We start from the raw sequence: 11,533 nt of genomic DNA, 5'->3' as shown, positions 1-11,533 counted from the left end.
GACAACGAAGTTAGCTATATCTGCATACCAAGGTTCTTGGTTAACAATAGACGATATGACAAAGAATTAAAGTATCGTCTGGAAAAGAATCATCTATAGGTAGAGAATCTTCCCCTTCTTGTCGCATCGATCACGACAAGTGATCGGCCTACAACGTTCTCGGCTCCTTTCTTATCCTTAATCTGCAAATCAAACTCCTGAAGAAGGAGTATCCATCTCGATAGCCGTGGTTTAGCCTCCTTCTTAGCAAGGAGATGCCTCAAAGCTGCATGGTCAGTAAAAACAGTGACTTCTGACCCAACTAAATAAGTACGAAACTTCTCTAAGGCATAAACTACAGCTAGCAGCTCTTTCTCAGTGGTAGTGTACTTCACTTGAGCCTCATCCAGAGTTTGGCTCGCATAGTAGATAGCATTCAAAGCTTTGTCTTTCCTTTGGCGTAGCACCGCTCCTAGTGCGTAGTCACTCGCATCACACATAATCTCAAACGGCAAGTCCCAGTCGGGAAGCTGTATGATTGGCGCAGAGACTAAGGCCTGCTTTAACCTGTTAAAAGCAGAAAGACAATCATCAGTGAACACAAAAGGGGCATCCTTAAGCAGCAACTGTGTAAGTGGTTTAGCAATCTTTGAGAAGTCCTTGATGAACCGGCGATAAAAGCCAGCGTGACCAAGGAAACTCCTCACCCCCTTAACATTAACAGGAGGTGGTAATTGCTGAATCACTTCCACCTTTGCTTTATCAACCTCTATTCCCCTATCAGAAACTAAGTGCCCTAAGACAACTCCCTCGTTGACCATAAAGTGGCACTTCTCCCAGTTCAGCACAAGGTTAACCTCAATACAGCGCTGCAACACTTTCTCAAGGTTAGACAGGCAGTTAGAAAAATCACTTCCATATACACTGAAATCGTCCATAAAAACTTCCATGATAGACTCAATATACTCTGAAAATATCCCCATCATACACCTTTGAAAGGTGGCAGGGGCATTACACAAACCAAAAGGCATCCTGCGATAAGCAAAAATGCCTTGAGGACAAGTAAATGTAGTCTTAGCTTGATCGTCTGGGTGGATAGGGATCTGAAAGAACCCTGAGTACCCATCTAAATAGCAGAAAAATTTATGAGAAGCTAACCTTTCTACCATTTGATCAATAAAAGGAAGGGGAAAGTGATCTTTCTTGGTGGCGGCGTTCAGCTGTCTGTAATCTATGCACATCCGCCAACCAGTCACTACTCGAGTAGGTATTAATTCATTCTTTTCATTCTTAACAACAGTTGTCCCTCCTTTCTTCGGGACCACCTGTACTGGACTCACCCATTTAGAATTACCGACAGAATAAATAATACCTGCATCCAGCAGCTTCATTACCTCAGCCATCACAACATCCTGCATCTTCTGGTTCAGCCGGCGCTGACCCTGTCTGCAAGGTTTGTGATCTTCCTCCAGCTCTATCCTGTGCATACAAACATCGGGACTAATCCCCTTGATATCGTCCAGTGAATAACCCATTGCCTTCCTGTTTTTCTTAAGTACAACTAACAAGGAGGTCAGCTGATCATCATTAAGCTTGGCACTAACAATAACTGGATATTGCTCTGTATCGTCTAAGAAAACATATTTAAGATGAGAAGGGAGAGGCTTACGTTCCGGTACTTTTACCTCAATGGAGCAAAGAGTGCTAATCATTTGTTCCACTTGGTCTCCCTCATGCTTATCCAAATCATCAACAAGCAATTCCAACGCAGCGTCATCGTCGTCTGGGCTATCTGCACACTCATCAAAAAGCATAAGGGCTTCTAGTGGGTCCTTCATAAAAGAACCCGACCAGAAGTCATAAATAGACTCGTCAATAATATCGACCGAATAACAAGTGTCCTCTATCATTGGGCGAGCCAAAGTACTAGGCAGACTGAAAGTGATAGCGTCATCCCCAACTGCAAGAGTCAAACGCCCTTGTCTGACATCAATAACGGCTCCAGCTGTACAAAGGAATGGTCTTCCTAAGATAATTTGGGTCCGGGTGTCCTCAGCTATATCTAAAACAATGAAATCTACTGGGATAAAGAGCTTGCCTATTTTCACAGGCACGTCCTCTAAGACACCTAAGGGCCTCCTAACGGATCTATCGGCCATCTCAGAGAGTAATGTTAGTCACTTTAAAATGACTCATGTTCGATTTCTTGCGGACGGAAGGGGCATGACACTGACACTGGCACCTAAATCGCAAAGGGCCTTATCAATAACCATGTTGCCTATAACACAGGTAATAGAAAAGCTGCCCGGGTCTTTCATTTTAGGCGGACTCTTATTCAAAAGTAAATTACTAGACTCTTCCATGAGTGAAATCGTCTCAAATTCACTCAAATTTCTCTTACGCGTCAAAATGTCTTTCATAAACTTGGCGTAAGTGGGTACCTGAGTAACAAGTTCGGAAAAAGGGACAGTAACCTGGAGGTTCTTCACAACGTCCACAAACTTACTGTACTGTCGCTCGATCTTTGCGTCCTTCAGACGGCCTGGAAAGGGCACCCTGGTAGCAACGAGTGGACCCGCAACTTTTCCTTTACCTTTATCAACGCGTGACATCTCCACAGCAGGGGAAGATGACACGGTGGCGGTATTAGATAGTAAATTAGGATCCCCGCCACTCAAAGTACTCGATCGAGTACTTTTATCGGTCGATCGACCATTTTCTTCTTCTGTTTCACTCGATCGACCAATTTTATCACTCGATCGAGTGATTTCCTCAGCAAAGTTACTCGACCGAGTAAGAAAGTCACTCGATCGACCAACATCAACTTGTGCACTACTCGATCGACCTGTAATTTCACTCGATCGAGTGGTAGGATGAATTAAATTGCTCGATCGAGTGGAAAATCACTCGATCGAGTGTTTACAGCACACGCAGCAAGTATTTCTTCCAAAAACTCGTCTAAATCATCCTCCGGGGTATCGTCAGCTATTAAAACCCTGTCTTCTGGTACTTTTGGCTTTTCATAAGTAAAGCCAACTTGGAAATTCGTTGCACTAACTGAATTGCATGTCGGTAGAGGCTCGGCTTGTTCTTTCGCGAGTGTTAACTGCGCGACTTGTTCCCTCAACTTCGCTATGTCCGCGTCCTTAATATCGCGCATGCTCATCACAAGGGACTTTAATTCAGCGACTTCTTCATTTGCAGAAGGAGAGACCGGCTGCGGCATTGGCGTAGAAGGGATAGAGATATTCTTTATTTCCTCATACAGCTGAGAAAAAGGGACTCCTTGCTTTAATTTCTTATAAGCAAGGGCACGCTCTACACTTGCCATACATTCAATAGGATCATGCCCTTCCTCGCCACATCTACCACATGGCTCTATATGCTCAGTGATCGAACAACCTCGTAATTTAGACATTCTGGCAAAAAGACTTACAAAGCAATGATCAACCTGCAAAATTAATCAGAACCTTGCAAAAGAAATGAGATCAGCCTCAAGGATTAAATTCCTTGAGACGAGAGACAAACTTAATTAAAGCACGAAATTGCGCCACCTCCCCGGCAACGGCGCCAAAATTTGACACGTCTGTCGCGTACCTGTCAAAAATAACCAACTGTCTCTAACTAATATAGCTAGGGAAGTCGGGTCGAATCCACAGAGAGGTAGGAATTTGTCAGCTAAATCTAAGTTCGTCAAGGTAACCAAATTGGGGGTTTTAATTATGATGTTCTAACTAATAAGAGAAGGAAAGAGAGAATAAAGGAAATGAATTAAACAAATAGGAAGGAATAGCTAAGACAACGGTTCACCATAATCATTCAGTCAAGTAATCTAGGTCTCAGGTCAATGCAAATACGGTCTAAGGGGTAGCGAACGTCACCTTTCGGTCCTTAATTCACCCTAAAGTGTAAACAGCTTAACTTTCGCCCTCACTGCAATACTCTATTGTTCGCTACTAGTCTCGCCTTTTCCAACCTTTCGGTCCAGGTCAAGGATCACTAGGAATTAAAGGTCTAATTGCGTCGACTCAATTAGAAGGATACATTTAATTGTAGCATTTAACCAACAAAGACTATACTAGCATTAACCCAATAAATCGATTACTATTCCCTCATGATTATGGATCCCCTATAGTCTTAGCATAAGAAAATTAGCTACTCATAACCATCGAATTAACAATAGCAACAATTAGATAATTAAAACTAGACATAATGATGAAACTAGTACGGATTCAATTAAAGCAATTATAATAATAATTGGAAAAGGGAAAGAATTAAAACAATAAATAAGATTAAGAGTAAAAGTAGAGTGATAATACCAATTACAGAATCCAAATCCGAGTAGCAAAGTGTAAAGGAAGAGTAAAAATCCAAAGGACAGTGACAAAGTGTGTTCCCAAAATGAACGAACGAGAGAAGAGGAGAGTAACGTAGTTCACTCCTCCAGTCTTATACTAAAAATCCATCCTAAAACCTAATCTATGGACTAATTACAAAAGCCCATAAAATAATTAGGCGGAAATTAACTAAAGCACAAGAAACCGCTCAATCGAGCAGAAGTAATCTACTCGATCAAGCAAATCATCACCAAACCACTCGATCGAGTGGTTATAAACCACTCGATCGAGCACCTCTTGCAGAAACTCCTCGATTGACCCCTTAAACTGCTCGATCGACCAATCTTGAGTATATAGAGCATTCGATCGAGTAGAAAAATACTCGATCGAGCTATATAGGCACGTTAGACCTTGAATTACTTCCCGAACTCAGCTCACGCGTCTTCCAAGTGTTAGATTTCCAAGCTCCTGCTCCTTATTCTCCATGAATGCATACAATTGGGACAGATTAGGTTCGATTTAGCTCCTCTTCGGTTAATTCCTGCAAATTACATAAAACGAACCAAAGTAGAATATTCGGGGGTATTTGTAGCCAGATGCTACATAAAAAGTACAGAATTGCGTGTAAAATTGAGGTCGAAACCTTATGTAAAAGACACGCATCACGGAGCGATTTATGACATTTCATAAGTTCGTTGACACGTGATAGCTCAAAAAGTCGAGACAACCTCATGGTCGTCATCTATGCACCGACACGGTCGTTTTGACAATAATTAGAGTATATTTGGAGTCCGTGTTAAAAACCGCTTCCTTTTTCTAAAACCGTCTTAAAACCGAGTCGAAATATCCTTGAATTTTCTGGAGTATTATTCCTAAATTTTATCTTTTATCACGAAAATATCTTCCTTGCGGAATAAGGAAGCATACATCTTCCCTAATTCCTAAATAAAACCGCGGAAATCTTTCTTGCTGAGAGGGAAACCACCCAAGAGAAAACGCAGCAGGAGCTGCGCCTCTTGGAAAGGTCGCAGTTCCTGCTACGCCTCTTCCTGGGCCGGTTTTTTTCCCATTTTTCAGATTTCTTCCGGATTTCTTTCCTAATCCTACTTTTACCTAAATTCCTTCACGTGATTAGTATAAGTAGAGGCCTTCGCTTCACATATTTTTCATGCGAGTGTCCGCCCTTCTCTTCTCCCTTTGCATTCTGATAAGGCTAAAGTCGGATCACCTTAATCAAAATAATCCTATCTCAGTACTAACAAATAGCTAGTGGTAAGACAAGTATCGAATCCACAGGGAGACGGTAATATTCTGTTTGCTAATATTTAAAGTGTTTAAAGTAACCAATTTTCTTGGAGATTGGGTTTGGTTTGTTTGCTAACAACTACTTGCAATAAATTAAAGATCGTAAAATAATAATATTAAGAAGTTTAGGGAGCGGGTTCACTATGTCAATTATCTGAGGGTGTATTTTAATCAATTGTAAGGTCAATCAAATTATCTAATGTCACAAGATTGATTAATTTTATTATGCGCTTTAGATTCAGTTTAACATGTAATCGCTATAATTAAACTTTACCTATCTGATTATCGCAACCTATATTAATTCTAACCCAGTCGGTGAAAGCATTAATTCGCTGCACTAATTATCAATTCAGGCCTAAATCAAATAATTATAATATTAACAATAATCAAACGATAATTATACGATATTACTAACAACCAATTCATTAACCCCCTTCTAATCAACCTAGATCCCCTGTACCCTAGATAAAAGATTTAGCTATTTATGTTACTAAGATTAACAACAACAATAATAATATAAAACATGATTAAAGACATATAATAAGATCAAAGAGACAATAACATAAACTAGATTGAATAATTAATGAAGAAAGATTAAAGTACCTTAACAAATTAATGAAGAACGGATTATAAATCTCAAACGTATGCTAGCCGACTAAACTTAGAGTATTTTGGAGTTCTGAAAGTAATAAAAAGCGTAACCTAATAATTCTTACGAGTTTAGAATATATAATACAAATAAGACGTGTTTTTAGAAAAATTCGGAAAAGTGTTCAGCAACAAGAGTACTCGATCGAGCCTGCTCATACTCGATCGAGTACACACCACTCGATCGAGTACAAGCTAACTCGATCGAGTACACAACACTTCTCAGCTTCTCTTCGTGTATCGAGGACAATAGGGTAGCAAATGGGCAAAGGGTATAGAATTGGTTTGTGCCAAGGAACGTATGGATATGTGAGGCTAAGACGGTAGTCGCAGCGCTAAACCAAAAACCAATTCTATGATAATAAACATAAATCATCCCAACTAGAGAAATTATCTCAACTTTGACAACACATAAGATACTATTAATTACTCTCCAAATATGCATTAGACTCTAGTACACACCACTTATAACCTCTTAACAAAATCAAATGAAGCAATCTTTTTTTTTTTCTCTTTTTTTTTTCGGTCTCTTTTTTTTTTTTCGTATTCTTTTTTTTTCTCTTTTCTTTCTTTGTTTCATATTTTTCTTCTTCTTTTCCAACATAAGAGATTAACACAATTGCTAAAAAAATTTAAACTACTACCCACATGACAATAAAAGTCCCAATCCCAGGCAAAGTAGCGAAAATAGACATGAAACTCAAGCAACTGCGACTGTCCCGAAAAGGTAGGCAAATTCTAGACTGTAGCTATTAGATAGAATATAAAACGGCTACAAGGGCTCAAATGGGCTAACAAAAAGGATAATGTATGACTTATTTGAACGGTAAGAATCGCCTTTCCTCATGTACTTAATCATATGAATGCGCACAAATTAAGGAACCAATGTCACACTTATGCAGTTTGATACTCCCTCCGTACCATACAAATGGTAACGTGGTAAAAAATGGGGTTTTTAAGAAAAGAGGGTAAAAGAAGGGGTAAAGAGGGAAGAAAATAGGTGGGGTATGTAATTGTGGGTTTAATTGTGAGTTGGTAGGTGGGGTATGTTGTGGCATTTTATGTAAATATCAAATGGGTATAAGGATAGTTTGGTAATGTTGTGGGCCAAATAAGGAATGTTACCATTGGTGTGGTACGGCCGTATTAGGTAAGTGTTACCATTGGTCTGGTACGGAGGGAGTACGTATTACACATTCCACAAGGAGAACCACACTCTTAAGCCTAATTGACAACGAGACCAGTTTATTAATGTTCCTGGCCTAGGAAGCTCTATAGACCATAGAAATTTAAGTGGTTTACCAACATAATATTGTCAAATTTACTTAGGATAAGGCATATTATTACGGTCAAAACTTGAGTTATGAGCTTTGTTTTCATGAATAACTAGTCAAGACAATGTACATGGATAACTATTTTGGGATTCAAATGCAAAAACAATGCAAATTATCATCACTGCTACTCAATTCACCAAGACTCGACCTAAAACAAAGTAAAACATGTTTTTGTATTTTTGAAAATTTTTAATTTTTATGGATTTTTTTAACACACAACATGAATAAAGCACACAACATAAATAAATATCCTCCCCTAAACCTAAATGTCACAGTGTCCTCATTGTGAAGCCTACAACATAGCAATCACACAACAAACACTGCAACCTAAAGGACACCACTAACAAAGGGAATAGGGAAAAATCTAACAATCTAAAGATAATACAATAAAAGAAAGTACAAAGAAGAATAATATCAACTGTAAAGCAGAAGCTCCCCCAAACAAGTTGCAAAGTGGGGGGTGTAGTGACCAGCTGTCACTACTGCTCATCTCCATCATCATCATCATTGCCACCAAGGGTGGCATCATCAAACTCATCAATCTCCCTAAACAGGGTATCCATATCTGGGTCAGGAACACAGCCAGCACGGCCTCCACGTCGACCACGACCTCTAGTACACCACTACTAGATCCACCAGCTGTCCCAGAAGTAAAAGCTCCAAACTGACCTCTCTGAGAAAGAGGAACCCCAACATCCTCCGCAAAGCCACCAACAGGCATATCCGGCCGAATAAGAGTGTAAAAAAAGGACGACCAAGAATACCATAATCCTGACTGAACTGACCAAACTCCACAGGAGTGACACCATAAAGATGAAAGACACGACTATCATCCCCCAGGAGTAGTGTAGTAACTCGGCGCAGAGCCAGTGTACTGACGCCCCTCAGTCAAAGAAGTAGCCTCTATCTGCTCCCACAACCGCCTATTAGTCAAGGAAGTGTTTATCCCCTCATGTATCCTCACCTCCCTCTCAACAACTGGGTCAAAGTGATAACCATAATGTGAAGGAGATCCAAAAGAAGGAGTAGTAGGCTGTGGCTGGAAAGAGCCAGGTAACTGAGTAGGTGGTGCTCGGCGTGGTCTACGGCGCCCGCCGGTAGTAGTGGTAGTGCTAGAAGAGGTCAAAGTAACAAGCAAATCATCTGGTAACAAGTAAGTACGGGGAGGAGGACGATGAACAGACTCATCCTCCTCAAGAGCAGAAATTATAGGTAGCTTATCATTAGGCAATCTCATCCATAAATTACCCCTTACCTTCCAGTAATGAGTGGTGCTACCAATGATGTCGATATAAGGGACACCATATCTCAAGTAATAATCATCCACCAAAGGCTCATGGTCAAGCATCGGCTCATAAGGAGCCTCACCCTGAAAGTTACAAATCCGACTCGCAAACCTATTGATGATGGCTCCACAATCTAAATTAGTATGTTTCCCAGTCATATAGTCAAGAGCCATACAAATAAGAGCGGGAGGGCTAAACTGGAAGGGGGTCTCCTGAAAGGGGTTTAAATAACTAGCAAGCAACAACACCTCCATGGAATGAGCCTTGCTCCTATCATGCCTCCCAAACAATAGATAACTCATCATTCTCAAAAACAGTCTTAAACAAACATGTTGCACATCACTTAAGGCCATGGAACTGACAACTGCGTCAGCATAACCAGTGAAAAGGGGTAAGTGTCGAACAACAGATAATCCCACATCGGTATATAAAGCACCATCAATATGAGGGTCAAGGCCTAAATACTCAGAAATCTGATCAAAAGTCAAGGAACGCTCAACATTAAGCAATTTAAACTGATCGTATGTTCTTGTGGTAGATAGACATAGGAACTCAAAATCTCAAGTGTCAACGGTCCATAAGAGAGCTCATGTAAATCAAACAAGCCTAATAACCCAATTTGGTAAATCAAACAAGTACGTAATACTTTTCTATCCACACACCGAGTTGGAGACATATGATAATTCTCCATCAAATCCACAAATTTCGCCCTTTGCTCATTGTCCCGGAATTGAATAGATTGGAATTCAGGAATTGGTCCAAGTTCTTCTTCTTCCTCCTCAGAAGTTTCTACTACCACGGGTTGACGGACGGGAGCGTGCGTCTCTCGTTGTCTCTTGTTGCTTTGTCCTCGGTTCGACATTCCTACAAAAGACAATCATACAATTACAAACCAATTTAATGCCAAAAATAGCTCACGTTTTTAAGACAAAATGAGTCAAAAATTTTGATTTTGAGGTCGAAAATCACACATAAACTATGTAAATGGCAAGGGAATTGCAATTATATGACAAATAATGAAGATTCCAAGCAAATAAACACAATTACCAACCAATTTAATGCATAAAATCAACCCGAAAATATAGACCCTAAATCTGAAATTTTCGAATTTAGGCCTGTAATTCATCAATTAATGGGTTAAAAAGCAAGGAAATAGTAATTGTATATGGGGAATTGAAGATTCAAAGCAATAAACACAAGAAACAAGCAACAAAATTAAAATTTTCGGACCAATTAAGAGCAGAAAATGAGACAATTACTTGAAGAAATTTGAGCAATTAATCACACAAATAAGCACAAAGGAATTAATGAATTTGCAATAAATCAATTTAGCACAAATTAGAATGAATTTTGATGATGATATGAGTGATTTAGAGTAATGGGTGATATAGATCTATGAGAGAAAGGAGTGAAGTATATGACGGAATGAACAAGGAATGAGTAATAAGAGTTGATAAATTAGAATAGGACGACTAATTAAAATACGGAACCCAGTTCAAGCAGGGTACTCGATCGAGTATCCAGTTTTCAAAATCACCAACTCTCGACATTTAATTAAATTGTAATATAATCCAGGTTCCTCGATCGAGTGCAAGTAGACTCGATCGAGTACTCAAGTTTGTCCGTCTTTTTCTCAACACGTCAAGTTTTCGCCTATTTCCGCCTTCTCCGCATAAATACTTCACAAATACGTTAAATTCCCTCCCTTGCTTCACTCAAAACACAATAAATAACATAAATTAAATACGATTATGAAATTAAATTCCTAAATTACAAATTATTACAAGTCAAACTCCGAGCTGCCTCTCGGTAGCGCTGGTTTAAGTGGTCCCGCACGACCGTATTACCTCATCAGTAAGAGGAATCAATGGTGAAGAGGTCAACGGCCTCTATCACCCCAACATAGGCACCATCATAATAGACCTTCAAACGTTGCCCATTTACTTTAAAAGTCTCACCTTTGTCTGTTTGTAGTGTAACTGACCCAAATTTGTTCACCTCAGCAACTGTGAACGGTCATGACCATCTACTCCTTAGCTTACCTAGGAACAAATGCAAACGAGAATTAAATAATAATACCTTTTCACCAACATTGAATTCTCGCTGCAAGATGTGCTTGTCATGCCAGTTCTTTGTTTGCTCCTTGTATACTCGAGCACTATCATATGCACGCAGTCGAAACTCATCAAGCTCGTTCAGCTGCATCAATCTTTTCTCACCCGCCAGTGAGGGATCCATATTTAGCTCCTTTATGGCCCACATAGCCTTGTACTCGAGCTTCACAGGTAGATGGCAAGATTTGCCATAGACTAGACGATATGACGATGCTCCAATCGGGGTTTTGAATGCAGTACGGTAAGCCCATAAAGTATCATCAAGCTTACGACTCCAATCTTTTCTATTCTTGATCACTACCTTCTCCAAGATTTGCTTCAATTCTCTATTAGAAACCTCCACTTGCCCATTAGTTTGTGGATGATAGGCCACTCCTCTACGGTGTGTAACGCCATATTTCCTCAATAAAGAATTAAGATGACGCTCATTAAAGTTCTTACCCCCATCACTAATGACTGCGCAAGGTACTCCAAACTGTGGAAAGATGATCTTCTGAAACACCTTCACAACTGCCTTAGCATCAAAAGTA

The sequence above is a fragment of the Silene latifolia genome, chromosome 3 (assembly GCF_048544455.1).
Source record: "Silene latifolia isolate original U9 population chromosome 3, ASM4854445v1, whole genome shotgun sequence".
Lineage (NCBI taxonomy): Eukaryota > Viridiplantae > Streptophyta > Magnoliopsida > Caryophyllales > Caryophyllaceae > Silene > Silene latifolia.
This window is presented reverse-complemented; position numbering follows the sequence as displayed.